Consider the following 14,629-nt stretch of genomic DNA (forward strand, 5'->3'; position numbering starts at 1 on the left):
AGTCATTTATTCCTCGTGTTTGAATAAGCCCCTAAGTTTGCTATTAGTTCTGGAAGGTAACATAATTGTCATTATCCTAATAAGGAAACTTTCTTCCTCTGCTGGCCTAATTCCTAGCCCAGTCTTCTTATTGAGTGGTGATCTTCAGTAATATGCTGATCCAGAATCTTGTCCAATGTCATCCATCCACCTCTTACTACATCGTCGCTCGGTTTTCTCATATCTCTTGGAAGCCAGGATTGAACTTCATTTGTATATCTCGTACCCTCTAAGCAAGCTACATGTCCAGCCCATCTTCATTTATGTTCATGACCATAATAATTACATCTTTTATTCCGGTTTGTTCCTATATTCGTTTTCCTGTTTTACTCTATCTCCCAGTAATTACCGCATATCGTCTCTAACAGTTGGTTGAGCTTCGCTCAGTTTTTGAATGGTTTAACGTACTGAAAATCCATGTAATACTCTCATATGTCAAACTTCATCATAACTGTTGTTGGAAACTCCCAGTTCCAAGTGTCTGTTTTCAAAGGAAATGTTTTAAATTGGATAATTTTCACTCACTGGTCATGTTCATGCATCGGTAAAAGCTGAGAGTTGGATATTACTTCTTTAACATCCTATCCTAGCAGACAAAGACGTATAATTTATAGAAATGGATGTATGTATGTGAGTATATATGTACTTAAATCCAACATCTTCTCCAAAACCACGCTACCGAATTTATCAAACTTGGAACACACATCACTTACTGTCTGGAAATCATCACTGTGACGGTAAAAACCACCTACATTTCAAAGAAGTGGGATGGAGAGGTGAACTGTATGAGTGGAAAAGAAGTGTAGCCCACGACGCGCTAACACACTTAGTCACCCAGTTTTTGAGAATGGCAGCACATAGGTTCGAACACACTTTACACATTATTTCCAATCTTTAACAAACTTCTTACCCCGGATAACCCCCACCAAATGATGAAAGGACGAGAGTTCATCGCTTACGGCATTCTCGCTGTCCATTCAGTAAATCTGAAGCGTGAAGTATGACATTTTAATTTATTACATCTTTACTACTAACTGTATTCGCTGCACATTTTTCAGATATTATTCACATATACCACCCAATGTAGCAGAAAATTTACATCATTACTCGACACACAGTTCAGCAGGTACGATGTCATAAACACCGAAATCCTTGAGCATCTGTTGCATCATGCAGGACGTTTAATTTAGTACTCCATTGCTACTAACTCTATTCACAACATATTTAGCAAATAGTATCCATATACGCCGCTGAATGTACCAAAAAAATATATCACTCTACGGCACATGGTTCAGTAGATATAACGTCATAAACAACGATATGCATGAAAATCTGCCACGTCGTGGATGATGTTTAAATTTATTACTCCATTACTACTAATTCTATTCACAACACACTTCACAGATAGTGAGAGTTGGCAATACTCTCTTAGGATTTAAAGGTTGGCTACAGTGCGCATACACAAGCTCTGGAATCTAAGAAATTGTTGTTGCGTTTGGCAGTGCACGGATTAATTAGTGGCAATTTGGAAGCCAGTGTAGGAGTCCGCCTGCTGTGGTGCGCACGTGTGTTGGCCGAGGGGTCGTCACCGAGCTGCCGTACTGCCTTGTCAACCAGCAGCGACACAGGATTTGGTATTGAGTTAATATTTTTTATAATTTGCAGCGCGCTTATTAATTTGAATAAAAGGGTTTGTGTATGTGCGTAACAGCAGACGGTAATTTTGATAATGATAGGAGTTGAATTCTTTAGGGAAACCATTGTTAGGCGAATAGATTAAGTATTGATTTTTGTCATTGATTTCTTTTGTAACTGTCAGAGATTTGTTTCACTATGTATTTAATTGAGAAGTATTTCAGTGTGTCTCAAGAGTTCGATTGATTTGTAATATTGCTTTAATGCCACTGGATGCAGTTTTACATACGAAGGGATTGTTAATAGAGCTTCTAGCGTTTTGTTAATTAAATGAGAAAGAATCGCTTTCAGAATTTCGTATTTGAAAAAAGGAATTACTTGTTTGGGTTATCATTTATCGAGTTTAGATTTGACCAAACCCTTTCTCTTGAATTATATGTAGTTGTAGTAAGCAGCAGCAGCCACAGCAACAGCAGGAGCCGCCATACAGAGCATGCATTGCACTCAGCATGAATAACAGGTTTTTTTATGTTTTTGTTAAATAATGGAATGCAGCAGATCAAGCAGTGGGAGCAGAAAGACCAAGTAAGTTATTTGTTGCGCACAGGACGAATTAAAAAAAATAAAGTTTAGGCGATCTCTGTAATAGTATAGTTAACAAGGGTACAAACACGAGATGTTTAGTAGAAAACACGAGATAAGAAGATAGAGCTCGCGAGTTTCACCTGTCCATATGCCTGCTAGGCAACTTTTTTTTTTATGATGAGTCATAGTTAGATATGCTTCGTCTTTCTACTGACAACTGGAAGCTTACGCAACAGTAATCATTAGTGGCGCCACAGCACTTTGATCGCTTGCGCACTGCCTTGTATTAACCCAGAATTTTATTTCAGCAGTTTTGTGAATTTATTGGTGCATTGTGTAATAGTTAATTGAACAGTGGTATTTTTAGGATAGCGGTGTATTTTAGTGACATGTGTTCGTTCGTATTGCGACAAAGATGACGCGAGCACAAAAGAAAATGGAAAAGAATGCATATGCTACTGCAAACGCGAACGTAGATACGGTTCCGAACATGAATGTAGAAGCGGTTTCAAACGCAGTTTCCGAAAATTCGGAACTGGGAGTAGAAAATTCTTTTTAGAATATTGAGATCCGGGAATTTTCGAACAATACTGCGGAGAATCGGAATGTAGGCGATCATTTGTCAACAATGCGTGATGAACAAATGAGTGCTACACGCAACTTAGTACATGACAATACAGTGACGCAAACCGAACTCATTATGAGAAATTCCAGCGTTGCTTCCGCCTCAAAAGTGCACAGTAATTGTGTTTTCCCCACTTTCGGTGGTAATTCAGGTGCCGTTGCCACTCCGTTAGAACGGAGTAATTTTGCCTTTCCTTCTGTTAGTGGAAATGCAATTACAGCTTCTGCTACAACAGAGAAGAGTAACGTTGTACTCCCTGCCCCCAGTAATGATGTTTTACCATGATTACTGAGTAAACTCACTGAATTTAATGACAGACAGGAGAGTAAACTCACTGAATTTAACAACAATAATGCAAAGAATTTCTAATCGCTTCAGAACGAAATTAACGAGAATCTAACATTGTTTCGGGGTGAGGTGAATGACAATTTAAATCGTAAATGTGAAGAAATGACAGTGAGTTGAAAGCTCAGGTACGTGAAGAATTCAAATCAGATATTAATAATCTTGTACCTCGATTTGGTCACGTACAAAATGTTGATATTGTTGAAGTGAAACGACGGACGTCACAACAAGAACTGCATGTAGACGAATTAGCGAAAAATGTCGAGTCATTGCAATTATGTTCAAAGAGCTTCTAGCGTTTTGTTAATTGAATGAGAAAGAATCGCTTTCAGAATTTAGTTTTTGAAAGAAGAAATTACTTGTTTGGGTTATCATTTATCGAGTTTACATTTGACCAAACCCTTTCTCTTGAATTACATGTAGTTGTAGTAAGCAGCAGCAGCCACAGCAACAGCAGAATCCGCCTTAGAGAACATGCATTGCACTCAAAAACCAATAATAGGTTTTTTTATGTTTTTGTTAAATAATGGAATGCAGCAGATCAAGCAGTGGCAGCAGAAAGGCCAAGTAAGTTATTTGTTGCTCACAGGACCAATTAAAAGAAATAAAGTCTAGACGATCTCTGTAATAGTAAAGTTAACAAGAGTACAAGCACGAGATTTTCAGTAGAAAACACGCGATAAGAAGATAGAGCTCGGGTCTTTCAATAGAAGCTACATACACCTCTAGATGTATTTGCAAAATAATTTTACTGTACAATACATAGTTCAGGAGACATGAAACTGTAGCGCGAAAGTCGCTAGAGATGTAGGTGAGGTATGTGTATCAATAACTGCGAAGTACCTTCAATGTATGTGAAACATATTTGACATATGTGTAAACCGACGAAGCCAGTTGTAAAAGGCTAATCCTAAAGCCCTGGAACGATTTCAACCAAATTAGGTACACATGTTAGTTCCAATCTGGAAAGTAATACTATGGGGTGAGAAGTATCAGCTTCCTCTTGGGATGAGCGTGATAATGTAAACATGAGGACAGAACGCTCGAGGCCTAGGTGGACAGAGAGTGAGGGGTAAGAAGAATTGAGCACAGATAGAGGGGAATGGGAGATGGATAGATAGAGGGAGCTGGGAAAATGGACAATGAGAAGGGAGACAAGGAGTTGAACAGAGAAAGAAAAGAAGAGGAAATGAGAGAGGTAGGAAAATGAAGAGATAGGTAGAGAGAGAGGGAAGGAGGACATCATCACACAGAGGGGGAGAAGGAAATAGACATAGAAAGGGAAGAGGAGCTGATGGATAGAGAGAAGAGAGAGGAGGACATGGACAGAGAATGGAAAGTCAAAAAGAAAGACAGGGAGAGGTGCCTTGAGGATATTGACAGAGCGGGGAGGAGCAGACAGGGTTTGATAATCCAAAGAGGAGACGGCGAAGGAAGGATAACAGAGGGAGAAGCAGTACACTGACAGGGGCCGGAGGAGGTGGGCTACAGACGTACAACAGACGACAAACGTGTCAGTTATTCATGTTTGTAGGGGCTGATATTTGCGTATCTCTTTATTTGTTATTCTGCCTGTTTCTAATAATATTAGAGTTGCTTAGGCTGAGTAAGGGTTCACTTTGGAAAGCTTGAACATCTCTTACTTAGAAAAGGGACTGTGTACCTCGACCCAGTTTCTTGAATGAGCAGCGTTGCTTTCGCAAGTCCCTTGACATGACCACATGTGAACTTCCGCCGATCCGTTCTCAGTTTTTGTGGCGGGTGGCGGAAGGACACTGGAATGACCTTGTATCATTACAGTATCCTCACTTTATATAAATTAAAGCACTGGAGAATTATTTGAGTCTCATGTAGCTGGTAAGGAGGCACAAGGAGGCTATCTGAGGTAGACTGTATATGAGGTAGATAGGTAAGAGCTGGGGCGCGTTTCAAGTCGTTGCAGAAAATAGGAGAAAAAGTGAGGTGAAGAACAGTTGAGCACCGGGCAGAAACCGAATGGAATTCCAGCAGTGGCGGGGCAAACCGGCGTCGCTGAGTGATTATGTACGCTAAGAAGTGCGCCGAGATTATGACTACATTAAAATAAATTCTTCAAATATTCACCCAGACACTAAAATCACATCCAGCTAAGCAACACAAAATCTAAACCAGCCTTGAAATTGCAAATAAAGAGAGGCTTTCAGTAAAATTGTCACCACATTTCCATAAGAAATAGTTTGAAAGTCATTAACACTTCTGTATGATATAGTTTATAAAGGTGGGAAAAAATGCTACAGACAAGCTAAAAAAGGGTACAGTGTGCCATCTGATAGGTATTAAAATCAGTTATAAAATGAGTGTATTTATTGTAGTGCAGAACAGACTAGTTGTTAGAAATAAAACATTTAATAAATAATAACTGAGTACCAAATCAAAGCGTTTTCACAGATATACGAAACATGAGCTTCAGCATGAACGATTTATACTGTAGTTTTAGTCTGTTTGTATTTGTTTAATAAGAAAATTTTAAAACAATATTTATATGAGTTTGAAAACCAAAATGAGGATGCGGCGAGCAAAATTAGGTAGTATGTCTGTCTTGCATTTGCCATTTCCTAATGTGTGAAATGTTAACTTAAACTTGATTATCCAGCAATGTTTAACATATGATGATGTAATATGTACCTGCTGAATGTTTAACTATGTATGTAGTTTATCTGAAATATTTAAAATTTTGCAAACTTACATCCGCTGAAATTATGGTACAAATACCACATCCTCACTTGACAGGAGATGCCCAATGAGGAAAGTGATGAAGAGGTAAGCAGAGCTTGTTCTGTGGTTTACAATGTTCGACGCTGGTTGGGAAGGGGTTTTGGCAAGGCTGAGTGGCAAGAGCGCCACACGTGTACAAGTGTGTTTGGTGTTAGGATTATTTCGATATGCAGTGATTTGGGACTTAGTCATTTTGCTGCATATCGACTTGCAATTTAGAGAACATTTGAACAGTAGCTAACGGTGACTCAACTGTGCTGTGGTGCTCCGGATATTGCGTACAGACTTGGATGAAGTTGTTGAGCACTAGACATTTGTCCAGTTCGTACTCTGACGTACTAAAGAGTGCCTTTTGTCACTATCGGAAAACATCATGCTTGAGTTGTTGGGTGAGTTGTTTTACATTTCGTTTGTTCCACTCTGTATAATATTAGCTTGTGTAAGGCCACCATTCAATGTAACTTGTGTTTAAATCGGAATAAATTGTTAGTGATCCTTAACCCTTTCGTTAGAATGCATTAACATCCTGAGAGATTAGTCATTAGCCTTTTTACTTAATATTTTCGTGCTGATTTGCGGGCTTTTATACATTATTCACTGCCTTAAATAACGAAAACCTGTACCAGTTACTCACTTTTCTCATTTTTAGTACAACACATTTCGAGAATGTATTGTCATTTTCAAGTGAATTTTTGCATAAATATTTCTTATGATGCTTTCATGTGTGATTGTCGGCCTTTCCTCCACTGTAGGCGCCTTTTTGAGGCTATATTGCAATTGTAAAACAGGACACATGAATCATGGAGTGGTTTTTATACGCTAATATTAGAGACAGAACTTTAATTTTTTACTTAGAGGTATTTTGCCTCCTCCATTACACAGAATATACTACACAGGCAAATCGTTACTTAACCCTGTTTGTTTTTGTTATCGAACATGCTAAAGAGATATCACGATGGTATGGTTACACAGAGAGTCTGTATACATCTAAAGGTTTTACATTTCTGTGGATTACAATATATACATAAAGTTGTGAATTATAAACTTCATTTTACGGAAACTGACTACAGAATTATCCCTTACATGTATGTTATGTTGTAGATGGTGAGTAGAGTCTATGGGGTATTGCACATATTTATGGAAATGTGCATGAGAAAAATTTGAAAAAAATTAATTGATTCGCTATCTAGTTTGTCACTGAGATTTTCTTTTTCTTGCTTTTGCTGTGTATAAAATTTACCACCTCTTCCTTTAAATCCTTTGTAATGATTTTTTGGAGCGGTTTCGTATCTTAAGATCTACGATTTTGAATGGATGCCACTGGCAGAAACATAAGATTAGATGCACTGAACTCATAAACTCTTATATACATAGCCATTTTGGCACAGCAGTAATTGCAACACATATAAAACACGGGACATCCATTAAAAATATGCAAGAATCTCTTAAGATACTCCACGACTTCCAGAAACCACCTAAAATGGATTTAATGAAGGAACTGGAAATTTTTGTACACCACAGAAGGGGACAAAATTATCAATGACAGACTAGTCAGCTATTTAATTAATTTTTCAAAGCTTTTCTCTTGCATATGATAACTGTATTAATTTCCACAAATATGAATACTTTTACTTTTGAAACCACGATGATTAAAATTCTACGAGGGGCTACAGGAAAGACATTGCGAGACAGAGAAGTGAAAGCATTAAAAAAGGAGATAATGTGGACTCCATTAATGTGTGGGTACGTAATTGAAAACATGAATGGACCGAGAATATAGACAGGATGGATGAACAGAGGATACTGAAAATCGTAAGAAATAAATTACCATCTGCTAAAAGAAGTACAACCTCAGGGTAGACTGAGGGATATTGAAGGAAACCGGCTTTAGTCTAGGAAGAAAGGAAGAGGAAGAATACGTACACTACCTCTTAGACTCTACTCAACATCTAATAAAATAGAAATATAATCGATAGTTCAATTGCCAACTGTGGTATAATCAGTTTTAAAATTGACTGTTCTATGTACATACTGTAACAGACAAAAATGTAACGTCTCTAACTACGTACAAACTGTTTTTGAAACCATACTGTGATCATATCTCTGTAGTATGTTTGATTACAAAAACAAACCGTGTTAGTAATGATTTGCATGCGTGTGGCATTCTGCGTGATAACAGACCAGGCACAATACTTACGAGCAGAAAAACAAAAACAGTATCTCTAACATTAGCGTATAAAGACATTCCCAGATAAATTGGTCCAATTTTCCAGTTGCAGAAAATCCTCAAAAAGATAACTACAGTTCAAGAGAGGCAGAAAACCACACATGTAAACATCACAGAAATATTTGTGTAAGCAAATGCACTTGAAAATGAGAATAAATTCTCGAAACGTGTTAGCTAAGAATGAAAAAATAAGCGTCTAGTGAAGATTTTCATCATTAAATCACGAATGACACAGTTGTGGGCTTTCCAAAACGTAGATTATGATGAATGAAATTAACTTATCAATTACCGACTGTTGTTTCTCTATATGATTAACTGATGCTTCTCTATTACAACAATGCAACAGTACACAAGACAAAACCTGTGTTAAAAAACGAGTTTTGTAACCGCCCTCTGGCGGTCAGGCAGCAGTAACCTGATTTCACCTGACGATCTATTTCATCGATTTCACAATGTTTGTCTGTTACTTTACACCCCCAATTAAATTGCAAACTGTTAGATGGGACCGACTTAGCTAGCTTTGAGTGGGGCCGGCAGCAAGTGTTTGAGCTTCACTAATCATTTGCAATTAAATTTCAGCTGTCCAGTACGCCAAGTATAAATGCGACCGACGTTTCCAGATATTCCCTTCTCTTGTCGCGATTCATTCTTTCTACCTATTAGCTCGTAGAATTGACAATATTTTCTAATAGAATTTCACAGCAAGCGTGGTGTTATCTCTCAGTTCAACCAGTCACCATGTTTTCTGGCCGATTAGTATAAGAAGTTTAATTTCCTGTTCTTTGCATTTGTTGAAAGTAGTTCTTTCTGTAGTTTCAGGCGACAGATTACTCCAAATTACCTTTGATCCCTCTGTGTGTGGCAGGATATGGGTGTTTCAATAGTTTATATTCACACTTGCCCTTTTTGATGGTAAATGTTGTTCAGAACACCATTTCATAGTGGCTTGCTGCGTCTAATCTACATCTACATTGAAACTCTGCAAGTCACCGTACGGTGCGTGGTGGAGGGTACCGTGTACCACTACTTCTCATTTCCCTCCTGTTTCACTCCCAAATAGAGCAAGGGAAAAACGATTCTCTGTATGACTCCGTATAAGCCCTAATTTCTTGTATCTTATCTCCGTGGGCCTTACTCGTGATGTGTAGCATTGTGGCAGCAGTAGAATCATTCGACAGAGAAGTTTCTCAATTGTGTTTCGCGAGAAGAACGCCGCCTTCCCTCCAGGGATTCCCATTTGAGTTCCCGAAACATCCCCATAACACTTACGTGTTGTTATAACCTACCGGTAACAAATGTAGCAGCCCGCCTCTGAATTGCTTCGATGTCTTCCTTCAGTCCGAGCAGGTACGGATCCCAAACAGTCGAGCAGTACTCAAGAATAGGTTGCACCAGGGTTCTGTAAGTGGTCTCCTTTACAGGTGAACCACCCTTTCCTAAAATTCTCCCAATAAACCGAAGTCGGCCATTTACCTTCCCTAACACCGTTTTCACATGCACGTTCCACGTCACATTTGCTTTTTAAACAACTTCACTGTGTCAGTCAGGACACTACTAATGCACTATTCGAACATTACACGTTTGTTCTTCCTACTCATCCGCATTAACTTACATTTTTAGACAGTTATGGCTAGGTGCCATTCATTACACCAACTGGAAATTTTGTCTGAGTCGTCTTGTAGCTTCCTACAGTCACTCAACTTCGACACCTTACCCTACATCATCAGCGAACAACTGCAGATTGTTGCCCACCCTGTCCGTCAAATCATTTGTGTACGTAGCGAACAACAGCGGCCCTGTCACACTTCCCTGGGTCGCTACTGACGATACCCTTGTCTCTGATGACCACTCGCCCTCGAGGACAACATACTAGTCGCTATTATTTAAGAAGTCATCGAGTCACTCACATATCTGTGAGTTTATTCCAGGCTCGTACCTTCATTAACAGCTGCAAGGGGCGTCGTGTCAAATGCTTTCCGGAAATCTAGAAATACGAAAACTGCCTTTTGCCCTTCACCCATAGTTCTCCGTATATCTTGTGACAAAAGAGCAAACTGAGTTTCGCACTAGCGATGCTTTCTAAAACCATGCTAACTCGTGGACAAACATCTCAGTCTCAAGAAATTTTACTATATTCGAACTGAGACTATGTCCTTACATATCTGCTCTTGGCCTGAGTGTCATTGGGCATTCCGAAACATAGAGAGCAATGCACAGGGCTGCCGAAGTAGAATTATCACATGCGAACTAGTCGTGGTCTCAGTGTGTTTCCTACCATTAATTGTAGTGCACCGTAGGTGTTTAAAATACTATCATTTATCATCGTACGTCCGATTGCGTTCAACTGTTGTTGACCGCCAACACTACCTTAATAAGATCTTTTCTTCTGTGAATTCTACATATTTATTAATAAACGTAGAGGGAACATTCCGTTACCTCTTTCCCAACCCCAATGTATTCCTGTTGCTTTAACGTAAATCATTCCTTTCTCATTTTTGGTTACGAATTTTACACACCTATCTGTGCACTAAGGTCGCAGTCTGGTAGGAGATCTATGCTGAAGAACACAGTGGTCAGGTCGCAGTGGTTTCACATTCATCATTTGCAGTGTATCCGTTGTGCCTATGAGTAGTGCTGCTCGGCTACACAGGTACGAATTTTTGGTGAATGGTGAAAGAAATCAGACTTGGGCAGCATTTCACTGTTCATTTTGAGATAAGTGTTATGTACATGTTGGCAATATTTTTAAGACTTTTGCTGGAGAATGTGTGATATTGCCCTAATTATGGTCAGTTTCCAATTACACTGTGAATGTGCAGATTGTTCTTGGGTACATATCCGTTGTTTACACCAATCTGTGTACGCTTAAGCGGAGCCCATCTGCATAGCCATTGTGGCCCTCTACCTAAAGTTAGCACACACTGGCAGCAGTCTTTGTAACACTGTATGCAGGTGTTTTCATTTGGCCAGTTTCGTGTCGTAGTTGATCCATGGTCCTATGGCATCCACTTTATTCATCCTCTGAATGTATATTCGCAGACGTAATAGTATCTGCGTTATTCGGATTTTTCATTTCATAGTTAAAGTGACTGTTGTTACCATAAATAAGCAGAGAATTTTCCATCAGCCAATGTGGTGGCATCCTGTTGTATTTATTATATTAAACATAAAGTGTTCAGCATCTGTTAGCTCCAGCCAAGAATGTAAGAGGTGTACGATACTTATCGATACTTGATATTTGCCGTCACAGGATCGAAGTTATTAAACTAGATGAGTGAGATAGTGAAGCACTGTGGGCAGTACTCTTCATAAAAACAAATCTTCCGGAAGCATGTCACACACCATGTAGGAAGTGGATAATGTTGCATACATTATTTAGCATGTGAGTCACCGTTCAAATCAAGGCCTCCGTCGCAAGTTTGCGGTACGGAATGTACATAAAAGAACTCTCTTTCTACCATATGTATAAAGGAACGAAGGGTACCGTGACTAATTTGACAGGTCGGTTATATTCCTGGATCAAATGGTTCAAATGGCTCAGAGCACTATGCGACTTAACTTCTGAGGTCATCAGTCGCCTAGAACTTAGAACTAACTAAACCTAAGGACATCACACACATCCACGCCCGAGGCAGGATTCGAACCCGCGACCGTAACGGTCGCTCGGCTCCTGACTGTAGCGCCTAGAACCGCACGGCCACTCCGGCTGGCATTCCTGCATTAACGAGCTAATAACAGCCTCGTCTTGAAACAACGTTTTGACGTGTTTCCGAATCGTTAGCTTTAGGTGAATTTAGTTAACTGGCAACCTAAGAAGATTTCATTAGAGAAAATGTTTTCGAATATTAAGTGAGATATAGTAGTTGCACACTTTATCTAGTGCTTCAATATAATCTGTTATTTGATCAGAAGTGAATGACGGAAGTTTCCCTAAGGTAAAGGAAGTTTTATATGACCTAACAGTTTTACTAGTATAATCTATTAGCAATGAGCCGACAAAGAAGATCTCAAAATTGTCCATGTCAAATATAGCACCGTGTTCAAGTCAAGTGTAGGCACTGTAAATACCAAAGAACAGTAAACTACACACGTTTTAAATCCGATGCTACAGAAAGAAGCATTAGCTGGAAAGATAAAGTACCAAATAGATAAGTATAGAAGAATGGGCGAAAAGAGGAGGCTAACTGACAGTCCTTTTGAGACGACATGATGTGTGGTAAGGTTTTGAAATTCAAAAGTGTTTTGAAGCTACACCTGTTTAATTTTCTTTTTAATATCATTACTCACTTATCGATTACCTACTGAACTCCAAACGTGTCTATTATCAAGTGCTTCCAAAATCACAGTTCAGTCTACTGCAACATTCACCACTTAGCTGATACAGCCCTTGTGGTGGAAAGTTATGTTCACAGACCCTGAGAATACTGATGACTGTGAACTGAACTCTAATTTTCGAGGTATTTCATAATAGCCACGGGCTGATAGGGACAAGTAAATAACGAAATAAAGAAATATTAAATTTTTTTAAAAAAAGTGCGGTCTGAGATGACAAAATTGTTTAAACCTTAAAATATTTACTGGGTCAACTGATTCATCAAAAAAAAACATTTACTTTGATGCGTTGTTTAGGAATTAGTAACACGGCACTGCAAGTAGCAGACGAGGAGGAAAACGCTACAGGCAATCAGATACTAGACGACGTGAAACAAACCGAGGATATTGAATGTAGAGGACCGTAAGGCAGAACAGATAGTGTGAGAAAGGCACTAAGTCAGTGGAAGGATAAACGACATCCTCATTCCACGACTAGTTAATGAAAGAAGTTATGACGTTGGCGAAAGTGTGATATCGCTTGGGATGAACTTACAAAGTCCACGCTTTTTTGATAAGACCACTCCTAATAATCAGGCCAGGTGGTAAATCGATCACGAGTTCACAACTGTCAGGATCTTCTGACTTAAATAACGTAGTTCCCAAGTACTTACGGCAAACAGCTGTTGGGCTTCGTACTACAGAAACACAGCACTGTCACCAGCCGTAATTGCACAGAGACATTAAAACGTTACGTTCGTCTGCTTCTCTGTTGTGTCGCCGTCCAAACACTCGTGGCGTGTCGGACAAATTAAGCGACGAGTAACTCCGAAGTGTAACTGGATATCATTTACTGGCAGAAAAGGATAAATTTAATCCAATACTATACAGTTAAGGTCGAGTACATAAACGGGTCCCCAGCCTAGCTTTTACCCGCGACACAGTACGTCTGCACCAATAATTAGTCTCGTATCTAGCTGTATTCAGCAACACTGCAAGATCCAGCCACTAGTATGCAAAGTAACAGTTCACATACCACCTCCAGATGGTTCGTAGCAACTTCGGTCGGTAAAGTCACCATGATTATATAAGATATGCAGATAGTTTATACCAATAGGGTCAGATCACTCGTAAGCATCACAATTCACTTTTCAACGGCAACAAATACAATTTATTTAGTTCAATTAAGCCTCGCCATCTTATACGAAACACCACCTCTGGCTAGCTCTGTTATCAAGATTCTCACTGCATTGGACGCGCACACGCAGTTACCCACTAAACCCGCCTGGAAAACCGGGAAATGAGTAAGCAGAATTTGTCGCACGGGTTAGGAAAAGTACATTAGTTTCATGTAGCCTTTCCATTTCTGAAAATTAGCGACGTTGATCAGAAACATCAAGAAGTCCCAGCTATGAAAATGCTAACGGCTTTCGAACACCACATGATGAAGTTTCCCGAGCTCCTAGTCGCTCCACGATTTCGTATTAACATTCAGCACAGTAAGCAAATCAACCTAACGAGCAGAAATGCTGGGACTTCATTGATCAATTCCGCGCGACCGCTACGGTCGCCGGTTCGAATCCTGCCTCGGTCATGGATGTTTTTGATGTCCTTAGGTTAGTTAGGTTTAACTAGTTCTAAGTTCTGGGGGACTAATGACCTCAGAAGTTGAGTCCCATAGTGCTTAGAGCCATTTGAACCATGGATGTGTGTGATGTCCTTAGGTTATTTAGATTTAAGTAGTTCTACGTTCTAGGGGACTGATGACCTTAGATGTTAAGTCCCATAGTGATCAGAGCCATTTTGAACCACTGATCAATTCCTCTTCCCGCTAATTGTTCAAATGGCTCTGAGCACCATGCGACTTAACTTCTGAGGTCATCAGTCGCCTAGAACTTAGAACTAATTAAACCTAACTAGCCTAAGGACATCACACACATCCATACCCGAGGCAGGATTCGAACCTGCGACCGTAGCGGTCGCTCGGCTCCTGACTGTAGCGCCTAGAACCGCACGGCCACTCCGGCCGGCTCCCGCTAATAAAACGAACATTAAAATTTATGTTCTGCTACTTTTAGCTGTGCAAAAGCATTAAAACTGACTGGCAC

The 14,629-nt window shown here is 39.6% G+C and overlaps 1 protein-coding gene across 1 annotated transcript in view; it reads right to left on the reverse strand.

Moving 5' to 3' along the window:
* Positions 1-14,629, reverse strand: part of LOC126199230 (ATP-dependent translocase ABCB1-like) — a 169,509-nt gene that overhangs the window by 94,530 nt on the left and 60,350 nt on the right. The window lies entirely within an intron of this gene.

The sequence above is a fragment of the Schistocerca nitens genome, chromosome 8 (genome assembly GCF_023898315.1).
Source record: "Schistocerca nitens isolate TAMUIC-IGC-003100 chromosome 8, iqSchNite1.1, whole genome shotgun sequence".
In the NCBI taxonomy this organism is placed as follows: Eukaryota; Metazoa; Arthropoda; class Insecta; order Orthoptera; family Acrididae; genus Schistocerca; species Schistocerca nitens.